We start from the raw sequence: 21,437 nt of genomic DNA, 5'->3' as shown, positions 1-21,437 counted from the left end.
GAGTTGTGGTGAAACGCAGGTCCAACCCAGTACTTGGACGGTGTACCTAATAAAGTGACCTCATATGTCAACTAAACAAACTTAACCTGCAAACGTGGCTGATGTTTAGTTTTCTGGCGTGGTTGACTGAAGGAGTGCAGAACGTTTTTAGATATAAACTAGTTAGCTAACATTCTGCTAACCCTTAACTCGGTTAAACCTCTGATACTCCGATGAAAGGTTAGCTAACATTTCATTTCATTTGATGATCTGAAACATATAAACGTGACAAACATTAAAAACTCAGAAGTGGGAAAATACCTTTTACTGTAGAGGTGTTTCCACTAACTTACTGAGTCAGGGTAAAAAAAAATTGTTTCATCACCTTTTGCTCATTTCGTGCATTCAGATATTCGCTGTAATAAAACCAGATTGAGATGAAAACACCACCGACCACGATCTGCGACCTGCCAGAAGTCCAGCTTAAGAAGATTCATCAGGCGTCCGACCCTCATGGCTCATACCTGTGATGTCCACGCCGCACCGAAAAACTAATCTTCACCAAACAGCACAAGTATGTAAAATATGAACAGCTTGTCCTTGGAAATAATGGCTGCAGATTATTTCAGAGACAGTGTCGGCGAGTCCTGCTGGGCCTCGTCTCACTGTCTAATCAGTGACAGTCACTCACCAGGTGAGTGAAATTAACTGTAATAAGCTGGCAGGGCAGAGATCCGGCCGAGTGAATCATTTTCATGTATAAAAAAGAAAGAAGTCAGTTTGAGTCAGACTGAAGTGACGTCTGTCCGTGACACTGCTGTGAATGCTTTCACAGCTTTAATACATTCCCCTGATCCTCCTATTGAACCAAGCCTGTTATTTTACTCTCTGAACTCCTCTTTGTTCTCCTTCAAATCATTTTTCGTCCCTCCTGATAACAAAAATCCCTCTGTTAATGCCAAAGCAAAAGAAGCCTGCAGCTATAAGCTGTGGAAATGTTAAGCCCAAGTTATTAAAGGCTTACAGCGCAGCGTTTTGTGAAATTAGTGTGAAACATGTAATTTTCTCCAACACGAAACGGTCAATATTGTCTCATTAATTCCTCCACATGCTGCTCTAAGTGTGACACTGATATTTGTCATCAATATTCTCATTTAATGTGAAACAGGAGCTTTCTCACTGGATTCTGGGAACCTTATTCACAGATTTTAATGCATTTTGGCTGCTGTCAGAACTAGATGTGATGAGACACGGTGGGTATAACACAGACACAGAACACTTTGTACCGCACAGGAAGCCGAATGATTTGAATATCGCTGTTTGCTGAATGTATGCTAAAATATGGTGTTCCACAGGGTGCTGTTCTTGGACCTTTATCACTTCTGTTATGCTTGTTGGTATTATTGAAGAACACAGTGTGAGTTTCATTTCAGTGCTGATTGCAATTAATTATATTTCTCCTACGACACCAAATTACTAGTTAAACAAATCAGCACATGGCTGCTGCAAATATTAATAACTTGTACTAGTTCCTGCATTAATAATAAACACTGAAATTATAACCAACATAAATATGTTGCACATTCATGTTTTTAAAAGATTTCCCATCAAACATTTCAACACAGGCTGGCTGTTAGCCTGACTTCTTGAACATTTCCTGGATGTCCTTGTTAGATTTTCCAGCAAAGAAAGCTTATGTTCAAGAATCGTTTAATATGTTGGTTAATTACAACAAAATTAAATAAAACAGACTCGTTCTTCTGAGCTGAATGTGAACAGCTGACATCATAGGTCCATATTAATGCTGACAGAGGCGATGGTTATGCTGCTTTGGCATGTTACTGTCAAAATAAAACCTCTTTGGAACTAGTAAAGATTGGCAGGTGAATTTAATTTTTTCATATTTGGTGAACATTCAGTTGCAGCGCCCTGCTCGTCATCCAGAGGATCAGCAGGCAACACCGCCAACCTGTGGAAGACCACATTCAGGAAACTCAACTGGTTGTACTTCTAACTTCATTTAACTTCATCACAAACAGATTGCATATAAACGGCAACTTGATTCAGTCACAGATTGATAGCAGGCTGACTCTGTGTTATCAGAATCAAACTCAAAATATTTTATTGATCCCTAGAGGAAATTATGTTGGTTGCAACATTGCTGGCCTTGCAGATCAGTTCATTGAGTCTGTTAGCATCAGCAGCCTTCAACCTTTAACCTGCTGCCCCAGCATGCAACAGCGTAGAGGATAGCACTGGCCACAACAGACTCGTAGAAAAGTTATTGCTGTGTAACTGCCGTCTTGTCTCACCAAAGTTGTCCTGAAGATGGCGGCTGACTGCGACTGGCTGAAAATGCAGTCCAGAGATGCACTGAGGCTGTAAGCTCGTCGCACGGAGTTGCAGTCATTTTGGTCGTGCCGCTGTCTCCAGCCACAGTTTTCCTGAGTCGACTCGAGCATGATGTTCATCGAATGACAAATAGACAGAGTTTAGGTAAATATAAATGTCTTACATTTGGTTTATACCCATCAGGCTCTGGTGATACTGATCTGAGCTCTTGGGGCGGTTGTTATGTGACCATGTGCAAGTTATCAATCAAATGTCACCTGATTAAAAACCAAAGACAGCTGCATTTATTTTCTGACCCATATTACTTATTTTATGGTTCAGTTTTTGCTTTCATAGCGTGCCCAGTTTGGACCTGCGGGCTCAGAACAATAATTAACGCACTCAATTCACTGAGGTGGGACTGCTGCTGTAGACAGGCTGATAACAAAACCCACATCTGACACGTTTGCCATCTCATCTCATTATATTCCATCATAACAGTTTACTAATCGTTCCTTATTGGCTGACATTGCTCCACATAATGAAAGTTAATCACGAGAGAGGGCAGATATCCACGTGTTAGGAGAGAAGTGGGATCTTTTTTGGGTCTTTCGTGGCTTCAGAAAATGAGAATCTCTTTCTCGATCACACGGGGAGAAATTAAAGCCCCATAAAGTAAAATTAGAAGATGAAATTGGTGCAGAAACAAGCAGCGTGCACAAGTGTCAACATCTCCCCATCCATCCTCCGTTTTAACCCGTGTTACCACGGCAACTCGGAATCAGGAAGGATTTCAATGAAGCGATTATACTGTAAGTAGACACACGCCCACACGTGCTGTCACCCACGCAGACACCCGTAGCGTAAGCTCGCCGCCGCTCTCTGTATTCGTCTCTTTGTGGCACGCAGAGGAGGAAAAGATGATTGCTCGCATATTTCATGATTGCAGCCACTTTGTCTTTCATGAAGATACAAATGAGGAGAAGGAGGCAGAGCAGGAGAGGCTCCGTGTCCTCTCAGCAATCAGGTCGTGAGCTGTGTGAAGAGTCCTCAAACTCGAGCGGCGGGGAGGAGCGCTTCATATCTCACTGTCACTTCAAAACCCTGAAAATCTACCTGCGAGCAACCTGTGATTAAAGCACGACGCGAAGCTCAGCAGTCTCGGCTGGAAAGCCAGCCCATCACCTCAGAGACAAGATAAATGTAGGCTGTTGACTTTAAATATCATTAAACTTTATTTTTAGAGCACTTTTTCCTCAGGAAGATACAGAGCTGGTTTCAGAGAAGGAAATTAAAAATGCTCAAACAGTCAAATGAAAAGAAGCACAAATGCTGAGGAGAAAGAAATGTTCAGAAAATAAGAAATAATCACATCCTGCTCTTTGGGAACTCGAGCAGCTGCTTTCTTCGCTCGCTAAGACTTGGTTGGAGACGGTGGCACAAACAAACTTTTTGCCACTTTGTGCAATAAACTTGCAGTCTCGCTGCTTTTCAAATGGTTGTGTTGAATATAGGGCGCAGGTCTGCAACTACTTGCAATCTGGTTGCTGTATTGAGAGGTGCAGCTAAACGACTATAAGACGGAGTCAGCTGAACGGGGTCAAGGTCAGCATGTGATCTGTTAATCTGAGAGACATCAGCGATAACCACAAATGTTTTGCATTCGCAGTAATTCACATGAACTATTTACATTATGAATCCTGACAGAACTTCAGAGACATGAAACAGAAACTGCTCCACAAATAGTGATGTAGTTGCTGCATTGCAGCAATTTAACCGCACAGTGACAAAGGCGCTCTGCATCATCTTATATCCAGTACAAACACCTGAGTTTACAAAGAGATGTGCTGCAGACCGACTCAGACTGGCTGCTTCAAACGTTAGACGACAGTTATTTGCAAACCTGTTGCAGAGTGACTGCAGTCAGTCGTGTTTACCTGAGGTCTGCAGTAGGCGGGTCATCCACCCTCACATGTACAGAGAAGCCTGATATTACCGTAGTTCATGAAGGAAACTATACATGGGACATCACAGCTATGTTCATGTGAGCGATGGCTGCTGGATCAAACCTTCATGCTGAGGGAAGAACCTGAAACTTCCTGTGCAAAGGCTTCAGGTCATCATCAGCCAGGCTCGGTAACAGTCTGCAGCCTGTCAGACTTTAACTAATCCAACTGAGCTTCTGTTCTTTACAGGTTAATTTCCAAACATGACTCCAAGTAAAACAAAGGCCAGAACGGTTCAAGTTCATCGTGTTTCTTGGTCTATGCTGTCAGGACAGTGTGTGAAATAGAGACATGATCTGCTGATTTATGTTGCTGAACTTAGTCTAAAGTTTGAGTTTATCTCTGTTTTGTTGTATAAGACGAAAGCGGTGAAACAATAGCTTTTCTTTTAGCTCCAATCAGCGTGGCTGCACTCCTAGGTGTTCCAGGAAAGTCCAGACAGCCAAGAAAAAGTTATGAAACTTGAGTCAGCAAGAGGTTATATTTAAAGATGATATACTAAAAAAACATGTAGCACTGCTATAACTCTGGATGTAAACTAGTCGCAGCGATATTTTGAAGGTTCTCAAATTCAGGTGAGTTCATGTTGAGGATCCCCAATGGGCAAAGACCAATGGCATCATCTGGCAGGAAGTAGACACCAAACTTGAGCTCAGAGAACGTCTGTGACGTCCATCCACACTCCGAGGTTTATTATGTCACTGTGTGGTTTTGGATTGACTGCATTGAGAAAACACTGATTCTTAGTTAATATAAAATGCCGTCATGTAGCGTCTTCCAGAAAAGTCACGGGATGGGACACGTCCAGAGCGGACAGCACAAAGACTCCACTGTGTGTACAGTCAGTGTGTGTGTGTGTGTCACTTCTGGATCGGACGTCATACCGTCACACTTTCACCCCCGCACGCACACACTTGTCAGCGCTGTGTGTCACTGGATCAAACACAGTTTCTCCTGCAGACTCAGCGCAGCCACGTCAGCCCGAACCCACTCAGACCGACACTTTTGTCTTTTCTGTCGTTGTTGTCTTGCTTCCCTGTCCTGTGGGTCGGATCCCACGCTGGATCATCACTGCAGCATTGTTTATTTCCTACGTTTTCCTTCATGAGTCAGTAGGCTGGATGACTCGATCTGCTCAGATCCCGGGACAATTTTGGTGTCTGAGTGAAGCGTCTCTTTTTTTTATTTACACCTGTGACGCAGCACTGAAACATCCAAGCATCACATTAACAGTTTTGCAGTGAGATTTGCACAGACGTTCATGATTCTGTAACTGGCTTAATGAGCACGTGCACTACACGAAATATTGAAAACATTTCATTTAGGTTGCTGAGCTCCATCTTTGAGGTCATCCAGTTCTACCTGAAGGGTCCTGTTCTGCTCATTACAACCTTTATATCATTATTCATGGACACTGGAGTAATTTTACCTCATAGTTATTCATAGTTCCAATTAACCATACAAATATTATAAAACTAAAAAGCTTGGTACTCTACAGGACAGTTCCACAACAGAAAACTTGGGAAACATGAAAAAACAAAAAAGGTTGGCAGAGTTTCAGCATTTTTATTGATTCTGTATACGCAGTTTTTATGTCCTTGTTCATGTTTAGTAAATATCAGTCACACAGGTGACCAGAGGATGCTAACTGGTCCTCGAGTGGTTCCTGGAAGTTGGTGACTATCTCTGGGTGAAATCAGTCGCAAAGGGGCGCTATGTGTGAGAAGGTATTAGAGCAGGTGGCATGTTTCAGTTCCCCTCTGACGTGCAGAGATATTGAGAAGGTTGTAAAGAAGAAAAGAAAAGCAGGAACAGACTGAGGAACTGCTCCTCAGATCCACTTGGTGCTTGCTGTGGCTGCATGTAGTGTGATCTCCCAATGCGCATTGGTAATAAAGCTTTGATGAGAGGATACTTCAGCCTCATCTGACTCTTCTTCTCTAGGTGGGACATTAAAGGATCGGCGAGGTCGAGAATTGAACCTCAACATATGCCAAAAACCTCCTTGCGATTCCTGTGGTCACATGTAGTTCGTGTCAAAATTTTAACTTGTCTTCATCACAAACATTCACTTTCAAAATAAAAGCTGTGCCTTACCGCTGCAGCAACATTTAAACAAGTGCAGCTTTAAACTTTGAAAGCAAACGGTCTCCATTTCCTGTTTGTACTTTTGTACGTTTGACTTCTACTTGCTGAGCGGTCTTCAACTGTTTGCAGACAAGTTGGCACCAGCCATGCAAACAATGTGTAACAGCAGCAACCTGCTGACAACCAAAGCAATTGCAAAGAGGTTTTTAGTGAAGCCTCTCTTTGGAACTAAGTTCATGCTATCAGGAACCTCCAGCAACTGCTCACCAACCGGTTGCAGATTTTTTCCTAAAAACTCGTGATTTCCAGGGTGTCGCTCATCAGCGTGACTGATAATAATGCTTCACAATGGCCGAGATGGCCACATTACCAAGACGCTACTAACTGACGAAACCTGTTTAAACAAGGACGACTTTGGCGATGCTTTTAGATCTCAGTTAATTTTGTATGAATTTTGTAGCATCACCAGATTAGAAATAGCAATCCATTTTATTTTTCATACAAACCATAAACCATAATTCGGCGCTCTTGAGTGAAAAACTGTGACGCTGAGTGTTTACAGTATTTTGAAGCTTTCTGGTCATGTTTAATATAAAAATCCACCATATCGACAGTCAGTGTTGGGGAGTAACGGAATACATGTACCGCCGTAACGTATTTAAAATACAAAATATGAGTAACTGTATTCCGTTACAGTTACCGTTTAAAAAGGTGGTATTCAGAATACAGTTACTTTGTTGAAATAAATGGATTACACGGCGGTACTTTCCTGTTTCATATGTTCGGATATGCCCTCTCTAGTTTTGGTTTCCACGCCCCAAACAAAACACGCATTAAGAGGCTCTAATGCCTGTGTCTCAATCTCGCAGCCCATGTCACCTCTACTTGCAGTCGCATAATGACATGAAGAAATATTTTTTAAAATTATTCACAAAAATGATTTAATATGAAGGCAATAGGCAGAATGCTACAGGCATAGCTCTAAAGAATGTAGCCTCATGGGCAGTGTAGTCCGTGCTGCAGGGAGAATGGACTGCCATACCTGTTATGTGTCTGTGAGCGAGGGAGGGAGAGAAAGGAAAAGTCCGAGCTGTCATCGAGCAGAAACGGGAGCTGGAAGCATGCAAATATAATAATAACCACTGCAGCCAAGAAGAGTGCCTGACGAGCCCAGTTGTAAGTAAGCTATTAAGACTCGACTGTACGCTGTGTTCGTGTTTTCCTCCGAAACAATAAGTTCCGTTGGAGCAGCCTTTCAACGCCTCTCTCTGTCTCTCGCTAGCAAAGTTGACCCAGATGTTACAGGCCTTCGATGGGGTCTGTTTTTAAACTGTTTTTTTAACAGAAAACCAGAGACAGGAGACTTCAGTTGCGTTCGGTCTGCAGGCTCTTCCTCGTCTGAGGCACAGAAGCGTTGCAACGGCCTATCGCACTCACCACTATCTCCCCCTTGTGGCAATGCCACGCAATTACATTCTCCATAACTCTAAATGAAAGTGCAATACCACCATAAAATCAGGTCTTTTACATCAATAAATATTTTACAAAAAATTACAATTGTGACCATACACTTGTGGGCGTCACACAGACAACAAAGTAAAGCTATTTTTCGGCTACGAGCCCGACACGAACCCGACGTATTAGCCAGAGGTCCCTTTACTACGGTTCGGAGCCGTGGACCTGTTTTATATACGCGCGCAATAGTTTTCTATACGAGATCGCTGCAAAAAGTGCAGCCTTACCTAATGTCCACCTACTGTTACTCATTTATATTAAGATTTAAACATCTAGTTGGTATTGGTATGGCGAGTATCCTTCAGTAATAGTAATAATTCACACAGCAATAGTACATTCATGTAGTTGTAAAAAGCACGATAATATAATAGGTAATCCAAAGTTTTCAGAATACGTTACTCTCATTGAGTAACGTAACCGAATACGTTACAAAATACATTTTGGGGCATGTAATCTGTAATCTGTAGTGGAATACATTTTAAAAGTAACCTTCCCAACACTGTCGACAGCACACACACACGAAGGGAAACACAAAGTATAAGTGAATAACTGTTAGTGTGTCAGGGGAAACCACCGTGCACGTGATTAGGGTGACTCAAACTGTTTGTAATTGCTTTCCTGCACCCTCATATAAAACCCACTCCTCTCCCTCCCTCTCTGACACTCAGCGGCTCAGTGTGGGTGGAAACCACGTCAGCTGTAAAACCACTGAAGGAGTTTCCACTCAGAGCGTCTATCCACCCGCTGGGAGCCGCAGAAACAGCTCGGTCCATTTATAGACCGTCAGCGGGGCTAAAAACAAACTGTTACTACATCGTTTCTCCTCTCAGCCGGAGGGAAACGACCACCGGGTGTTTGCTGAGGGCTCAAACCAAATCACACGCCAGCAGTAATAATCAGCGTATTATAGAGGTGACTGTGACATATGAATCGATGATGTTGGTGTTTACCTTTAAGCTCTTTGAAGGGAAACCCTTTATTCAATATCTGTGATTAATGGTTTAAATTTTTATATTCAGCAAACCAAAGCACACTGTGTGTGCAAACCCAAAAGCTGCAATGAAATGAGCCTCACAGCAGGTTCTTACATCATCACGACCTCCGTTTTCAGTCATTGTTTCTGATAAAAACGCCACATTTGGGTTCGAACATGCTTGATAAAGAACAATGTGCTTGAAATTATTAAGAATAAACCAAAAACCCACTGAGATGTTTGGGAAATCAACCCGAGAGGCAGCAAACGGCGCCCGCTTTGGCGATCTGGTGCTCCAACACAGTTTACCACAGAAACCTTGTACAAAGCAAAAACAGTTCACAAAGATTTCTGACTAAATTCATTAAATATATTTTCAAGCCATAGTTTACATTTTATGGTGAAAGTTCGAGATGTTCCTGGCTCTCACACTGAGAGATTATTTTCAGCAGTGCTGTAACAAATCAGATTTCCTTCTCCGTGATTTACCGAAACAGCCGGTGATTAGGAACTGCTCACAGCTTGAGCCTGGTTCTGCTGAAGGTTTCTTCCTGTTAAAAAGCGAGTTTTTCCTTTCCACTGTCACCAAGTGCCTCTTCATAGGGAGTCATCTAACTGTTGGGGTTTTCTCTGTATTATTGTAGCGTCTCTGCCTTACAATGTAAAGCACATTGAGGTGACTGTTGCTTTGATTTGGTGCTATATGAATACATTTGAATTGAATTAACTAGTAACCAATCCAGTGGGCTCTGATTGGTGATCTGTGTGGTAATCACGGTGCCTGTGATCATGAAAGCTTAAAAGCAGAACATCAGAGTTTATGACAACACCTCGATACTTGATGATCTACTGTTGGGTTTGATTTGCTCTTAAAAACACCGTCAACAGAACAAAATAACAAAACAACACCGACATTAGAAATAATAATAAACCCAAGTTTATCAGTAGTATTATGTTTTTAATATGCTTCCCTAGTAGTATTTATAATAAAATAATACTTTACTTATATAAAAGTTATTCATGAAAAATAACAGTTCAATAAAAAAATAGAATCACAAACTGTCTCAGAAATGTAACAATTTACACTAAAACAGCTCAATGAAATGGAAAATACAGAACCAGGACTAATGATGCACCGCCATCCCCAGCAAGCTGCCTCAAAGCCTCATGGGAATGCAGGAGAGCTTCTGGGCTGCAATCATCCTGGAGAGAAACAAGGCTCATTATCTTTTAGCCGCGGCATTAATGAAATCACCTCCAGGGGATCTTCAAAATTGACATTTCATAAGGAAACTTTTACCAAACTCACATAACAGACGTTATTAAACCAGTGACTCGAGCTTTAATATGCACGACTTTCACGCTGACGAGTTCATCCAGTGAAGGTGGACTACTTTAATGAAAACTGCAGAAGTGAAGGAAGCTGAGCAGCTAAAATAATCGTTTGCACCTGCTCCTAGACAAAAACGTACGTTTTGCAAATGCAGCGCAGATTTGGTTCTAACTGAAATAAGTGTTAATGTCCTTTAGTTTTCCTCACAGAGAAGCTGATTTATGAAGCCTTGTGCTGATGGCCTGGCGCCCATTTCAAAACGATGACCAGATATCAAGAGATGAATCTCAATGGAAACCTCGATGTGTGTTAAAGAAGAACGTGTTTGCAGTGGCGCTTGCGTCACGTCCCAAATCAAAACGGAGGATGCCATAAAGCGGCTTGTAATGCTGTGGCGTCCTGTACTCTCACAGAAATACATTTCATGACAGTCGACACACTTTCATTCACAGCCTGTTACAAACTCACCTTCAGGTTTAGGAGGCAAACAACGTGCTTATTAAGACTTTTGAAATCCCACCAGTGGCATTTCCGAGGTTTGATGTGCCCACATCATTTTCTCCAAAGACAGAGTAAAACTGAGCTTTTGTTAAAGGCTTCTAACAGAGAACTGGAAGGAGAGTCGTGCCCCTGAAACATTTCTGTTTCCCAGCAGGCGAGCCTCTTAATTCCTCGATCCAGAGCAATCAGATTTACTTGCTGAGAAAATAGGAAAGACCAAGCAGCAGTTTGGCCTCCAACCAGCGTTTTTATTGCTTTCAAGAAAAGAAACAGAGAATAAAAAGCCATGAGAGCAGTACTGTGGTGTGTTAACCTCTGAAAGCCTACAAAAAATATAAAAACTTAGCTCTGACAAAGGGCAGCAGGAAGAGTGGGCTGTTATTACACTAAAGACTAATTACTGAACAAAGACCAGGAGGGAGAAGAGCTGACAGTAACACAGGTGAGAAAAATCAGGGACTAAAAACAAACAACTTACTTTCATAGTAAAAAGAGGAAATAACGTAAAGGCCAAAACGAAACACAGACAGAAGAAGACACGACTGCATTAGACATGATGTTGAGCCCGAGCAAGGAACAGTCAGCGACATAAACTCTAAACATGGACACAAAGCTCGTCACTAGAGTGATGACAAAGGAAAAACTGGAATCAAAGCCATGATGCTAGCAGTCGGGTTACGGGAGAAGAACAACAGGTGGACGAACCCATTGTTCTTTTTATTTATCAGGCGCTCTTTGATATCACTTTTTCTCAGGATTCATCCAAAGAGTTGACTTTCTTTCCACTCCATCTGACTTCCAATGGAGGGGGGTGATTTTCCCTAACCAGTGACTAAAGATCAGGGGTCTCCAACTCCAGGCCTCGAGGGCCGGTGTCCTGCAGGTTTTAGATGTGTCCTTGATCCAACACAGCTGGTTTAAATGTCTAAAGCCCCCAGAGCTATTACTCAAGGCCAGTTTTTAAAAATGATCAGAAACTCTGGCTCCTTGGAAGCAAAATGCAAAGAAATGAGTAGCAGCTCACTACTTTACTACATTAAGAAATGCAAACCACAGGACACAACAAAATATGGACAGGACGAACTGTAGTACAATGGAGCAGCAGATTGTTCATTAGTCCAAGACTGACTCTCTAAACACGGTCTCACATGGTTCAGTTTGACTTGTGTAGGTGATGAAATCCACGTGTTGATACCCAAACAGAAAGTGTTGTTTGTCCAAATGAAGATTTGCACAATGAAACCTTAGTGTTTGCAACAGATCCTCCACACATTACCCAACCCAAAGCTTTAAGAGGAACCACGAGGTTACACAGTCCTATAAAATACTTTGTAAGCAGAACTGTAAACTAACTAAATCTAATAAAACTATAAAACTATAGCATATTCAGTGCTGAGATTGTATCATGTCTCTATCCAAACTTTCAGTTGGCCAATTGTATATGATCATGGGAGGCTTGATTTAGTTCTGCCAGTGGATTAGTGACTGGTTAATCATTAGTGTTGTCATGGTGCTCATTGGACAGCTCATTCAACTGAGAAACCTCAGCTGAAGAATTACATACCATGCAAAAGTCTGGGCCCAGGAAACCTCTACAGCAGGAATGTCAAACTCATTTCATATCCGGAGCCGGACCATTAAAAATCCCCTTTCTCTCAGTGTAAGTTTACCTGCACATTCAATCCCTACGATATTCCTATTCAAGAAAAAGAAACACAATGTTAACAGCATGTCTCAATTTTAGCACATGATAAAGAAATGCTGCTGTAGTAAATGAAAAAAGTCTGTCAGCACGACTTTTTGGGCTTAAATTATAAAAAATAAACATGTAAAATTACAGAAGAAGTCCTAAACTGTCCTATTCACAAAACAATCTACACAAATACTATTGTAGTTAGTAAAAAACAAATATGTAATTGTTTATTTATTACTCCGGTATACTATGAGGGAGGTCTTCGTCAGTAGGACAAAATGTGTGCACTGCATATTTTCCAAAGACACCCGGTGGGCCTGCTGGAGTTTTGCTGAGCCAATTTGAGGCCCTAGGCCTTATGTTTAACACCAGTGCTCTACTGCAGTTTAATTTTATAGTCTTGCTAATCTTGCAAATGTAGAAGAGCAGAACAGTCATAAAGTTTAAGAAGAAGGCGACTTCACTTCTTCCGTTCTAAAACGTTTTAGAGCTGTTGAAGCTTCTCGGCTGAGAGGTGAACCGTCTTCAACAAAACTGAAGTCCAGTCGCTTTCTTTTAAAGCTCCTAAGACTGCGTGACCTGGATGACTGAGAGCCTACACAAACATGTGGAGATGTTTTACCTTTGTAAATGTGAGTTACAGCTAAAGGGGAGAGACCGAAACATGGAAGTGTCTAAACAAGCGGCATTAAAAGTGGTGAGGGTCCAAGAACAGCGCCCTGTGGAACACCATGTTTTAAGCAGTATAGTCAGCAAATAACCAAATGGAAGTGAAGTACGTAAAAAAACTGCGGTTCCTTTAATATCCACTAGAGGCTGGCTTCAGAAGTGACTGAGTCTCTGTGTGAAAATGGCCAACTTTAAAGCATTAATACGTTCTTACAGCAACACTTTTTAACTACTGAGTGAGGTGAACTTTTTCATGACTTGCCTGGATAACTGAGCACGGCTGCTTGGACTGACTGCTGCGCCAACCCAAGCAGGTGTAGCATCTGCTAGGCCTTTTGTGCTATTGGAGCATTTTTAATTGGCTATCTGACCAATAACACAGCCTGCTGTTTGGTAAAGACCATCACTGCTTGGTGATTAAAACTCTCTGTATTATTACTCTCTGTATGTTCTCAGAGTTTCAGAAAGAAGAGGCCGTTACTGCTCAGATCAGCTGCCTAACATGTACCTGATGTGCCATACAGTTGAAAATACCCCATAAACAGGTAGGTCTGAGCTTAACTCTAAACAGGTCACTGGTTTCTTGGTGGATATTAACAGGTTTCTATGACAGCCTTTTTTAGTTCCTTTGTGTCTCAGAGTGTGGCCTCCAGGCTCTTTGCCCACTGGAGCGGCAAGTCGTTGAACTACATGCCATCAGGCCTCGGTTCGGTTTAGAAACAGAAAAAATTACAACAATAGCAATAAAAAACCTCCTACTACTCCGAGTGCTGATGGCAGGAAACAAAAGCAAACTGAAATGTGCTGGAAAACGCACTCCTACACACACGCAGACTGTCTTACAGATACGTGTGTTTGTAAGAAAACAGTGAAACAAAGCACGCTGGTCGTCTCCCGCTAACAGCAGCTGGAAAAGACGCGCGACACCTCTGCAAAGACTTTAACTGGATCAGAAATGCTCTGTTCCCAGAAAAGACTGAGGATTTCTGCTATGAGAGGGTCAGTGTGTGTGTGTGTGTGTGTGTGAGATGAACAGCTTGATCTTTATGACGAAGGAAGCGATGAAGACAACAGACTCAGTGTTCATCTGAAAAGCCTCTTGAAGGGACCAGCTGGAGGAAAGTTACTCATCAAAGGCTGTGTTTTTATCTGTGTGTGTGTGTGTGTGTGTGTGTGTGTGTGTCACGCCTGCAGTTTGGCGCTGATTGTAGGACTCTTGATTCTGATTGGATGATTTGTACTTTTATGAACCAATCAGCTGCTGTGTGTTTCAGCTCCACTTTGACAGGAAGTAATAGAAAGAAATGAAGCAACAAGCAAGTCTAAAATCAAACCTAATCTGTGCTGATTAATCGACTAATCAGCGACACGGTTGATTAAATGCTAACAAGATGGTTTCAAATTTGCAAGATATTGTGCTGAAACCTCACGTTAAAATTTTTATGTAACACTATTGTTGTTTATCACCTTTGACCTGCTTATGGAAATGAGTGCAACCAGCAATGGAGCAGTCACTGAATCCAGTCTCAAAGTAGATGATTCCCTCTTTTCCTGGTTTCCTAGTGAGTCTAAACTCATCCAGGAGTTCAGGGAAAACACAACAGACCGGAGCCATCGAGCGATGTTTCAACTAATACATCCACAAAGAACGAAGGACTGGAAACATACGGGGACAAAACAATCAGGGAAATAAAACTCCAGACGCAGGACCATGACAATCATCAACGCTGCAGAAGTGAGACTAGACAAAAAAGTTTACACACAGTAAAGGCAGGACATCTAAACAGGAGCAAAAACCGATATGAGGGGCCGTTTGGGCTGCACAAAGCCTCAAATATCTGAGCACGTGGACGCGGAGGTAGGAGCTGTGCATTTCTTCTGGCGTTTACACATTTCAAAGATCAATCACCAGGACCTCAAAGACGCTTCTTTTTCCTTTCTTCTGCAACAGAAGGCCTGTGATGGGTTTGAAGGGTTCTTGAAAGTCACTGCCTTTAACTTGTTGTGCAACTCTCCTCATCTTTAATCCACCTCCATCCTAACCTTCACACATAAAGGACTTCTCAGCACCTCCTTTGGAAAGTCTACGCGAGGAAACTTTATTCACTGCAACCCAAAATAAAAAGAAGCTAAACTCAAATCATTAAGGTCACAACACCTGAAATGTATCTGCAGGGGAGAGGAGGTTTGATGAAGGAGGTGTAGTCAGGAGGCACAGGTGGAACACAAACGATGGAGGGAGGACAAATCTTTAATTTGATTCAATTTGACTGCAGTGGGCCCAATAAGACCTCTGCTCACATCTGTGGCGGAAAGCAGTGGAGATTCTAGAGTCTGCAGGGACCCTGGGCAAAAATGAACAGGGAGCCCCTCCCTGCAGTGGATGCTGGGTGCACATCTAGTAGGATCAATTAAAAGTGGAAGTTTGAACTGATCAGCATGTGGAGAGGGGGCCCCTTACCCTTCACGTTGCTGCTGGTGCCAGAAAGTAATGATTCTGACAAAATGTAATAAAGGAATGTTCAAGACACTTTCTGATAACATAAAATTTAAAAATGTTGTAGAGTTAAAATTGTATCGTAATAGTTCCAATGTAGAGAATTAAACGGACGTCCCTGGAGTCTAGCGCGTAATAAAATACACACCGCACATAATTTACATAATTTACACCAACACACCTCAGAGTAACTTAGTCAAAAGCTTCTTTCAGCTGCTCCTTTATTCATAACAGATCTCCAAAGCGATTTGTTTCTCCTCCCGGGATCAGCCCTCGGGGGCCCACACCGGTATTTGCCTTTCATCTCTGGTGGGGACAAAGTTTATAAAGGAGGAAAAATAAAGGCATGAAATTTCACTAAAATCCAACAAAGGCAGCAACATAGCGAGACTGAAAAGACTGCTATGAATAATTATTTGGGCCTCTTGGTGCAGCAGTTGGGTATATCCCCTCTCTGACATCACATAGGTGCAATGATAGAAAACAAACTGTGTAAAGCTGGGTATTTAGAGCAGTGTAAGGTCTGGCCTTTAGCTCACAGGGATTACTTGTGCACAAACTAACCTCGTTATTAGAAACTTTGCCCATATTTAACATGAACAGCCACCGCTGGAACAGGAAATGCATGACAGGAAATAAGGAAAACTTATTGTTCAGCAGGAAAACTGGCACAAAACACTTTCTCAGAAGCTGGAAATTTTTAACTAGACATGCAGCATGCTAGATGTGATTTGAATCTAGTGTAATGAAGAAGTTTGAAAGTCAAATGAGCTGCAGGTAGTCGGAGCTCAGCCCCTGAAATCTGACCACTGATGCAGAGCCTTCAGCCATTATGTTAGCTGGAGCCTTTTATATATGGACTCGGACGGCACACTGATGCCTTACAGGTAAGTTTACCACTAATGACAGTGTAAATATTTAATGTTCAGGAGGTGCAGGTGTGTTAAACAGTCACCTGAGACGAACTCACTGGTTTGTAGCATCGCGTTAAATATTAAAAGCGGGAAACCACAACTGAGTTCATTTAAGTTACTGCTCAGCTCACAGGAGACTGCTTTAAAAATGCAAGCCTCAGAAACACTGGGGACTACATTTCCCATAACGCATGTTACTTTGAAACAGCCTTGTTTGTAGTAAATCAGACTTTATGCTACCTTGATGTAATGACAAAGCTTATCAGGTACACCTTGTGTAGCTGAGTTACAGCTAGCTGGCTAACTGTCTCCATGTTCACTGTTGCTACAGAAGTTATGTTAGCCATACAACTGTACTTACAGGACATACTGACGGCTAAAATAAAAACTGTTTGATTATCCATCAGTTTGACATTATAAATAAATGTTGGATCATGTTATCTGGTGAGTTATTTTTTTGGCAAGCTAGCCAGTTAACATTTCACTTAGATATGAGTTTGCTAGCAATAATATTAGCAAGGAAGCTATGGTTAGCATGCTAGTTATACGCTGCATTAATCCAGAGAGGGTTAGTTTGTGATGTAACCTTTCAAATAAGATCATTAGCTAAGTTAGGATCAGCCCCTAGTAGTTTGGATGGATTAGCTGACCTTATTACCTCATGCTAAGTGACGTAGCTAACAAATGAGAAAGGACAATGGTGTTAGCTACCACTGGCTAGAATAAACAAGATGAAATGGCTGGAAATGCACAGGTAGGACACCTGACGTCTTATTTTAATTTATCTTTTATTCAAAGCCTGTGGTTCATCATGCACTGTGTACTAGAGCCTAGACATAGGATTTTTCAGACTAATACCGATATTTGGCGATTTAGCTATCCGATATATCAGCCGATATTTTTTCTTTCATACACATGAAACATAAACAGATTTCCTTAATATGTGTTATGTGCCGTTATTTACGACTTCTCGCTCAGATAACGACAGTGCAGTTTAAAAATTTAGTTTTAATGTCAAAATAAGTTGTGGATCACGCTCAGCCTGACTCAATTCAGTTTAAATTCAGTTTTACTGATATGTGGGGATAGGTTAATTGAAAAATCTAAATCGCCCATAGGTGTGAATGCGGGACTGAACGTGAGAGCGAATGGTTGTCTGTCCCTGTGTGTTAGCCCTGCGACAGACTGACGACCTGTCCAGGGTGTACCCTGCCTCTCGCCCTATGACAGCTGGGATAGGCTCCAGCGCCCCCCGCGACCCTGAGAAGGATAAGCGGAAGCAGATGGATGGATAGATGGATGGATGATATAGCAACAGCAACAGCAGTCTCCTCGAGTCGCTGTATAATATTTCTCTCATAAGCCAGCATGAGAGAAATATGCTCTCTTTCTCAGACTCTGCTCGGATCAGCTGGTTTTCATATTTGGGGCAGCAAACACCTGTTCAACATGCAACAACAACCCTCACACTGGTTGAAGGGTGTTTCTCTTTCACATGTTTACTTTTAATGTAGAGTTATCAGCTATTATAAATGCAGATATATGTTGCATGTATCTGCTGATATATCGGTCTGGCTCCGTGGCATGCTGTGAGGAACTTGAACTTATTTTAAGTAGCTTGTGTTTTATTTGCTTCCACTCCTCCAGCTGGATCTCAGGTGCAGTCTTTCTCAGACTCTCCTGCATGAGTCTGAGAAAACCCCACAGCAGTAAAATCCACCCAGTTTAAACTGTCTGACATGGAAACATCTCTCTAACGCTTTACGCCTCTCTGCCTTTCTTCCTTCCTTTCCTCCTTCTGTCTTCCTTTGCCAGTTCGTGCGTCCTTGGAAAAACCCGGCAGCTTGATTTGTATTCTCATCATTCAGACAGACCGACAGACAGACAGACAGACAGACAGACTGCTGGGCCGAGAGTCACGAAACACTCCTCCTGCTGCTCCGCTGATGGAGAGGAGGGGAGGGATTGAGTGAAGGAGAGACAGGGGGAGAGAGGGGAGGAGGGAGGAGCCAGGCTGTCAAGGTGAACCGATAAACCTCTTTTTTATCAGCCTGACGTCCAAAACACGACGCGCAGCGCTGCCGGGAGGAGGCAGAGGAGAGAGGAGCGGAGGAGCTCCCATCTTTACCGAGGAGAAACTGTGTTTACCTTTTTGGTTTTTAAATTGTGGACTCTAAGTTGAATGGCTTAGTGAGCGGAGCCCGTCGGAACCAGCGCAGGAATTAAAGGTGAGTTTGTTTTTTTCGATAACGTGGAGTTGTTACCTGCGCTGTCACGTTATCCTGGCGTATCTGTGCGCAGACACTCCCGTGTTTTTGGCGTCGGTGCTCCTCGGAGCTGCTCCAGCGTCCCTCCTGCTGCTGGGGAATTAAAGGAGAGACCTTTGGAGAGCAGCAGTGCGTCTGAACGGTTGCGTAATGTGGAAACCGATCAGCGTGTTTTGGGGATGATTTCACAGACACGACTCCGCTTAACGCAGAGTCACTAAACACAAAACAAACACTTTCCCGCGCACTTTTAGCGCCAGCTGCGCGCTCTGAGCCTCTTTAGCGACACATGGTTGCACCTGACGCACAGGTAGCTCTGAATGTGGACTGCTTCGGATCAGCAGCAGCTCCACCTAACACGGCCTCGATGTCAGGGGTAACAGCTGGAACACATCTGGCCCACTGAACACTTTGGAGTGCGCAAAGTGAGTCATAAACGCCAAAAGTGGCCCAGAAGAAGCAGGTGCAGTTACTTAGTGACACACCTACACCTGCTGCCGTAAAACGTGTCCTCTATTTGAGAGGAAGGTCCAATTTAGGGGCCTAGAGGTCACGTGGGTGCAGTGATTTATAAGCAGATGAATAAACGATTGTGAAGATTTATTTGGCCAAACTTCAGGTGTGTTGTGACACCTGGGCTACATCCACAGAGCCCTTCATAAATGACCCAGACTGACGTCAGATGTGTCCATTATCAGGGAATAAGTTCCAGTGCAGAGAGCTTAAAGTGAAGCTTGAGCAGCGACTGATGGACGAACAGTTGAATGAAGAAGAAGAATGAGATTTGTAAGTTGTTATGCATTTAGTTTTCCTCAGTTTATTGAGAAATAATAAAGCGTTGATCACAGGGCAGGACGGTTTTCTCCATATTCTGAACTCTGGACTGTCATGATAGACATGATATTATTACTGCACTGTTTAAATGACTTTCACTGACATTTCTCTTGGTCTCAACACCACAGACTGTATAGAAATTTGGACTTTTTTTGTTTTTATAACCAGAGGTAACAGGTGTGACTGAGACACCAGCTCTGCTCGCTCACAGTTTGAGGGGAGCAACGATCAAAAACAAACTCTGCTTTATTGTTGGCTTTACTCTGAAGTTTAATTCAGTTCAGTTGAATTCATGTAGTGACAGATCAAATCAACAGTCAGTATCAGAGAGAAAACTCCAACAATCAGGTGATCCACTCTGAGGAAGCGCTTGGAGACTCTGGGGAGGAAGAAGTCCTTTTTAACAGGAAGAGGACAATAATAGTTGGGTTGCGGTCACGTGGTTCTGATGACGTGCGGAGGCAGCGCGATTTTTGAGTGGAGGGCGGAAGTAAACATGGAGGACACTGTGGAGAGTCAGGAGAGCAGCTATTGTGCAACTTTAGACCCCGTTTCTCGGGAGAGATATAAACAGATAGTTAAAAACTATATCGGACGTGATCCGTATTCTTTGAAAATGTCCGAATACACCACAGAAGTAAAGGATTTGCCTACTATCGAGGCTGTGGATATCACCAACTACTTGGTCCTCCAGACTTCTTACTACACTAGGCAGCAAATGAAAGCTTTCAAGAGTCTGGAGGCGTACAATTTTTTTGTCAGCGGGTGGGTCCACAACCTTGGAACAAAACGTCTCCGTGATGGATACAGTTTGGTGTTTGCAAGGGTGAGTGTTTGTTCTTTTCTCTCGTTTGAGAACTGATTCCGATCTGGGTTTTCGTTCGTAGCCGAGATTGACCGTCGGAGCCCAGTCCTCCGACTCTTCGTCATCCAAAGCACTTGGGCAGCCTATAGTCCCAATCAAGTCAATATTAGACTACTAACTTAAAAGCACTAAGTAAACGAGAATTTAACGACAACCTAATGCTAATAAGTTCGTTTGCAAACATAACATTACCTCTGACAAAGTGGTCGCTGCAGACACGGGCATTGGCAGACTCTGCTCCTCCCGACTGTAAACGTAAATTTAAAATCCATTTTTTCCTACGTTTTTCGGTTAGAATTTTCCATTTTTCTCCTCTTCGTTGGGCTATTTTTGGTACCCTAAAATACCGTTTATCGGTTTCTCTGGTCGACCTACTGGAGCATCCGTAAACACAACAGGACATAGGCATTTTGCGTACTGTCTGTCTGTGATTTTGCGCTTATCTTTTTCACTTCCGACCGCCAGTCAAATTTCGCGCTTTACGTCGACGTCACGTCTACGTCAAATGAAACCTAGCTATAGAAGCAGGATCAGGGAGAGGCACCCATCGGGGGTGGAGTCAGGGAGACAGAAAAAAAACACAAACTAAACAACCAGCACCCTGAGCCAATAGCAGCAGGGCTCCAGGTCACCTGATCCAGCCCGACCTAAAAGGAAAGCTTCAATCGTAGTGTGAACAGCAGTGAGGGTGTCTCTGTCTGCTGAACCCAGACTGGGAGCTGCTTCCACAGAACAACCTGAAGCTGAAGGCTCTGCCTCCCATTCTACTTTTAGAAACTCCAGAAATCCAAAATAAACCAGAGAAAGCAGTGATCTGTTAGGGGATAAGCTACTGTGAGGTCTTTAAGACAGACATGGGCTGCTTGTTCCACACTTCGTATGTCAGGAGAAGGATTTAGAATTAAATTCAGGATTTAATTAAAGAGAAGCTCGTTAGGCCCCATCAGTACTCTGCTGCAGCGCTTGAGGCTT

General features: G+C 42.8%; 1 protein-coding gene across 1 annotated transcript in view; it reads left to right on the top strand.

Moving 5' to 3' along the window:
* The first annotated feature begins 18,561 nt into the window (after nucleotides 1–18,561).
* The window catches only part of LOC134636542 (proline-rich protein 7), a 28,714-nt gene continuing 25,838 nt past the window's right edge, over nucleotides 18,562–21,437 (top strand). Inside the window, exon 1 of the mRNA XM_063486567.1 lies at nucleotides 18,562–18,727. The gene's annotated coding sequence lies outside the window, so the exon portion shown is untranslated. The remainder of the gene's footprint in view (nucleotides 18,728–21,437) is intronic.

Source organism: Pelmatolapia mariae, linkage group LG10_11 (genome assembly GCF_036321145.2).
Source record: "Pelmatolapia mariae isolate MD_Pm_ZW linkage group LG10_11, Pm_UMD_F_2, whole genome shotgun sequence".
Lineage (NCBI taxonomy): Eukaryota > Metazoa > Chordata > Actinopteri > Cichliformes > Cichlidae > Pelmatolapia > Pelmatolapia mariae.
Note: the sequence above shows the minus strand (reverse complement) of the source record. Positions and strands in the feature narration are given on the sequence as shown.